The 5,453-nt window shown below is 35.0% G+C and overlaps 1 long non-coding RNA gene across 1 annotated transcript in view; it reads left to right on the top strand.

Annotated features, from left to right (window-relative positions):
- LOC108368164 (uncharacterized) overlaps window positions 1–5,398 on the top strand; it is a 24,731-nt gene extending 19,333 nt beyond the window's left edge. Inside the window, exon 4 of the long non-coding RNA XR_001848334.1 lies at window positions 4,853–5,398. This is a non-coding gene — a long non-coding RNA (uncharacterized LOC108368164). The remainder of the gene's footprint in view (window positions 1–4,852) is intronic.
- Window positions 5,399–5,453: the final 55 nt, after the last annotated feature.

The raw sequence follows: 5,453 nt of genomic DNA, 5'->3' as shown, positions 1-5,453 counted from the left end.
AAACCGTTGAAAATTATTGAAATCGGACTAAAATTACGGCCGCTTTTCATATAACGGTAAATTTCAGAATTGCTTGAAATTTCAATATTTCGAAATTTAAGGATGCTAGTTTACTTAATATTTATACACCCGCTTATCATGTAGCGGTAGCTTTCGGAAAGGTGGAAAACATATATTTAATACATGCGCCGGGTATTTAATGTTCGGCTCCGCCCGAACTTAGACTTTCTTACTTGTTTTACTTCCGTTCAACTTTCGAAACTTGTACGATTTTCTAAGAAGTTTCGTTTTTTTTTTTTCTTTCAAGTACATTGCCTTTCTTTGTGTATCATTTTACATTTGTTTATTTTTTTTCCTTTTTTGCATTTCTTGCATCCCTACATTTCGTTGTAATTATCTGCACGTTATTTGTGGGTCAATAAAGTTTGATAGTTTGGTCAAGTTTCGTTGGTGTTATTGCTTTGCATTGCATGCAAGTGAGCCATTGCTCTGACCACTTGTCTTTATGGCCTGACCTGGCCTTTGCTTCGCTGCATATGGGCAAGTGTTTGACCTGCAACACTGGAATGGTTATTTCCCGAAGGCTTTATAGCATTTATGATTTTACTTTTGCTATTTCATCTCTTTTGAAAAAAAAACGGAAAGGTGTATATACCACACTCATGAGAGTGAGTATTTTAACAGTATTTCTTATTGATCTGGAGCACGAAATTTTCAAATTAACTAGTTATACAATATTGCTTAGGATGGGCATATTATACGAGACGTACATCTCATAAGTATCTTCTAAAAATTATTGGAATGCTTAGCCATAAATATAATGGGGGTTTGAGTAATTAAGAGAAGGAGAGGACCTGATGGTACTTAAAGGAGCCACAAATCCGATATCTTCCGAAGTTTCCTATCTAAGATTAATTCAGGATGCCTAAATTGCATGGAAGTCCCATTTGAGCATTTCACATCCAAAGAGTTGTCGGCATTTTGACAATGCAAACCGGTCTTTGGTAAAACGTGGAGTCTGTCAGCAAAGGGTATCGTCTGTATTTACACCTCGATTATCAGATCCAATATTATTTATACATCAGTGGCTTGGTGGAGCAGACTCTCAATCAATAGCGTGGGAAATCTGTTTGCCAAACTTCAAAGGACACCTGGTGCTACTTAAATAAATGTTGGTATGTTACTGAGTGGAGCGAGACGGAGATTACGCTAGTCAGAGATCTAGACACAAGTGCCTTCTCAATGCCCCAGGATTGTACGTCACCATTACTTTCGCTGAGGAGATTCTAAAAGTTTACCAAAAAAAAAACTTTGAAAGCGGCCGCCAAAAGAGATTTCTCCTATATCTCCGCACTCCGTCGAGTTGGACGTTGGCCTCCAGATTTATCCGCTTGTACTGATTTACCACATTTAGATTATTAATGCGGGATTCCTGATACTGGCAAGGTGATGCTGACAATAACGCTGGTTCGCTAGAACAACCGCTTACGCTGGGAAATTTGGGCGCATTTGCGCAATGTGTCCAGCAGCGATGAAGCGGGCTACAGCGGCAGCAATAAACTTGTAGAATTGGTGTTCGCCAACATGAACGTCTGATAGTGTTGGAAGGGCGGCGAAGGTACTCTCGGTCTGCCGATTTATACATAGATACGATTATGGGCAGGGGGTCCAGGTTATGCTCTTTGTTAGACCAGCGCCAAATACTGTTAAGTCAGGTGAGAAGATGCAACTACCACTAGAAGAAGCAACGATGCCACCAGCACATACGGCACAACAAACAGTACATTTTAGTGGATTTAATGATGCCTCGTTAATCTCTCGTGGATTACCTTGACTCAGAATGCATCGGTTTTGCCTATTGACATATCCATTGAGCCTCGTCACTGAACAGACTATTGCAATACAACAAAGGGTCGCCTCTAGTTGATTTTGTGTCCAATGTATGAACAGCTTGCAAGCGTTGTACATACGTGGTTAGGCTATGATGAAAGTGTAAACCAAATTGCGACCAACTTATTTATAATAGCGTTGCCAAATTTGACGAATTTGTGACCATTTACTCGTTATCGGAAAATGGAACTTCTAAAAAAATACCCTTTATTAGCTTTGCACGGCATATGTGTATACTAAGGTGGTCCAAAAATGCATGTGAAAAAAGTAAAGTCGGAATTTTAATGCGCTCACCCCTAGCATTGTTCTGTGTCGAAAAAAATATACCACTGTTTCTTTTATTTCGAAATCAATAAAATGTTTAGAGGTCGCTCAAAGCGTTCAAAGTTTTCAATATATTTTATTTCGAAAAAAAAAACAGTTTTTCGTAGAAATGGTATAGAAACTCAATATCTTTCACTTCAGAAGACTCCCTATAATAATATCCAATTGTTCATTTAACCATTTTTTTATTTTTTTCGTTTTTTTTTTAAATTTTTATGGTTGTTGGGAGACCCATTGGCTTTGTACGCTGGGGTCTCTGTGTCGAATCCCGGTGAAGAAGTCTGGTGAGGAGATGTGATGATATCCGAAATAGCAGCTATAACTTCTACTATTTATAAACTATTGTTGTTTTTCCACAATGACTTTTCATATAAATAACTTTTCATATAAAACGGCCTCAAACCCAATAAAAAATTTGTAATATAAAAAAAGTTCATATTAAAAAATTGTTAAATATATAATTGGATATTATTGTTAGAAGTCTCCTGAAGAGAAACAGAGTTTCCGATCGAAAAATGTTGATTTTCACGAATTCTATACCATTTCTACAAAAATTATTTTTCCCCATATAAACTACATGGAAAACTTCGAGCACTTTGAGTAACCTCTAAATATTTTTTTCACTTCAAAATTAAGAAGCAAGGGTATAAAAAGCATTAAAATTCCCAGTTTGTTTTTTTTTACAACCCTAATTCATACGCTACTGTGTGAGAAATTGAGTTAAAGTGTAAATGTATGTTAATGCACTTGTTTGCTTGCGTATTGACAATCAAAAGCATTTACAACATAGCTGGGCACACCAACACAGTCTCATTTTGACATGGTATTAGTGCGTCGCGCTCAGTTATGGTTGCCGCATTTTTTATAAATGTACTAAAAGTGGTATTTTTCGTGCATGGGTATTTTGGCCTATTTTGCTTATACCTATAGTGTAATAATGAACCTTGGAAGTTTTTAGTAACTAATACTATTAGTTTATACAACCTTTTGCATAAGAAAAATTTAGTACTTGTATAATTTAAAAAAACTTAAATTAGGTAAACTCATTTGTATAATACCTGGGCTCCGTTTTATTAGAACAAATTCTTTTATATGCTGACCGGCCAGATGGTTACGGTGTTTAGGTCTTATTTTTTAACCGACTTCCAAAAAAGGAGGAGGTTATCAGTTCGTCGGAATCTTTTTTTTTCTATAAACTCAAGATGCGCTCAACTTTCAAAAGTACCTAATAAAAAATTTTAAAAAAGAGTCAGTAAAAATAATATTGATTCCATGAATTTTGGAATTTTATGTTCATTTTTTCGATTTCTGGTTTCTGGTTTCGATAGATGGTGATTTTTCACGATTGTTAAATTTTTTTAATATTTCGAGTTCCGAAAAAATTAACTGAACTCTCAAGAAAAACGAAGAATTCATATAAAACGACGGACGAGAAATGGAAAAGAAATTTTCTTCTACCAAATTTTCATAAATCAGATTGCAGCTCTCAAGAAAAAAATGCTCGCATATTTATTTCCTCATGAAAATTTACAGCAAAAGCAAAGCGCTTTTTCAAGCAACAGAAATTATAATAAATATTTCTTATAAATTCCTTGAGAGCTGGATTCTTAGCTTTAAGATACAGATTGTATTTGAGGTTATTAGCTTTAGGGGGGGTTTGAACCCCAAAACCCAACCCTCTGTGTGCGCTAATGCGACTATATCATGTCTATGTTATCTCAATCGATTTTCAGGTGTAGGAAAATTTAGAAACATGAAAATTTCAAATTTTCGCGATATCTCAGCGAAAAGAAATTATATTTGAGCAAACAAAACGCCATTTGAAAGATATAAGACTTGTACTTTAAGATGCCAGCCTATTATTTTGGTGGAGAAAACATCTGCAAGGCTACATAACCTCAAATATGGGCAAAAGCGGTGTTTTTTAGGACTTTTAGGTTAGGATATCTCAAAAACCAGAGCTGATAGAGCAATTCTGAGGCCAGATTCGGATTCATCGCATCGAAATCCTTCGAAAATATATAGTCCGGTTTCTGGGTCTGAGATGCTATCGGCCTGTGTTATTATTATTGACCCATATTCGCTTTTTGATTTCTGAAAATATATTTAAAATGTTTTCGAATTACTTACGGCAATTTGATTATTTTCTCTAGACTTGTTGAACCTATTAAAAGGAATCGGATAAATAAGCAGACTTTTCGTGTTGTTGCTGGATAAAGAAGTATACTTCGCAAAGCGTGTTTTTTGTCTTTTTCACCAATATTTTTCAGTAGTCAAAGTTAGACAAAAACAACGCATCTCCGATTCCCATTAGACTATAGTCTATAGATGTAGGATCAGTTGAAAAAAAAACATACATCATGTTTAAAGTACATCATCTTTTGTATTATTTAAATAAAATTTATAAAAAAAAAACTACAAATGAATGATGTAACTTTTTTAGGTACAATCTGTCTCAGTTTAGGTACATATATTTTATGATATTAGGTACAATCTGAAATTTCCATTTTTCATCCCTGACGTGTATAGTAGCAATCTAAAAGAGTTGAACGCTACATATTGACTGCAAACAAAAGTGCCGAAAGGGTATTGAACTAGTCGTATGGCATGTCAATTTGTCAAAACGTGTAAATCATAGCTGGGCAAAACGCTACTCGCGAGTAGCGTCTGCGTCGCAGCGCTTATACGTATACAGAAACGACGCAGCGAATTTCAATTCAGTCTGCTTTCAGATTTCATGAGAGTAACATTATGCTTCGCCGTTGAATATTTTTATTCGTAATTTTAGCGCGTGGTTGCCACCTATATATGTAACAATGCCCAAAATGTCTGAGTATGAGTGCCAATTACAGTTTTCGGTTTTAAAAAAAGCTAATAACGCCCAATGCTTGTTGTGTGGTAATACGACCATTAACCATAAACAAATGAAAAAAACGCTCCACTCAGTGCAATTATAGAAAAGTGCTTCTCAGCGCGACGCACTAGGGCACACATTGCATACTTTATTTTATAATATTTTTTTTATCAAAAGAAATCGATAGAGAAATGTAAATGCTGGTTTATGCCCAAAAATACTTAATGAATAATATTTATAAGTTATACTCTATTTTTAAGACTAAATACCTACTTATATGAAACAAGTAATTTTTAGCAAGAAAAAAACCGACTTCAACTCTCATATAAAAAAAAAATATATATATATATATCTCACGATCCACTGATCGGATCTTAACCAGATT

Source organism: Rhagoletis zephyria, unplaced genomic scaffold (genome assembly GCF_001687245.7).
Source record: "Rhagoletis zephyria isolate East Lansing unplaced genomic scaffold, Rhagoletis_zephyria_1.1 Rzeph_scaffold_02981, whole genome shotgun sequence".
NCBI classification, from domain to species: Eukaryota; Metazoa; Arthropoda; class Insecta; order Diptera; family Tephritidae; genus Rhagoletis; species Rhagoletis zephyria.
Note: the sequence above shows the minus strand (reverse complement) of the source record. Positions and strands in the feature narration are given on the sequence as shown.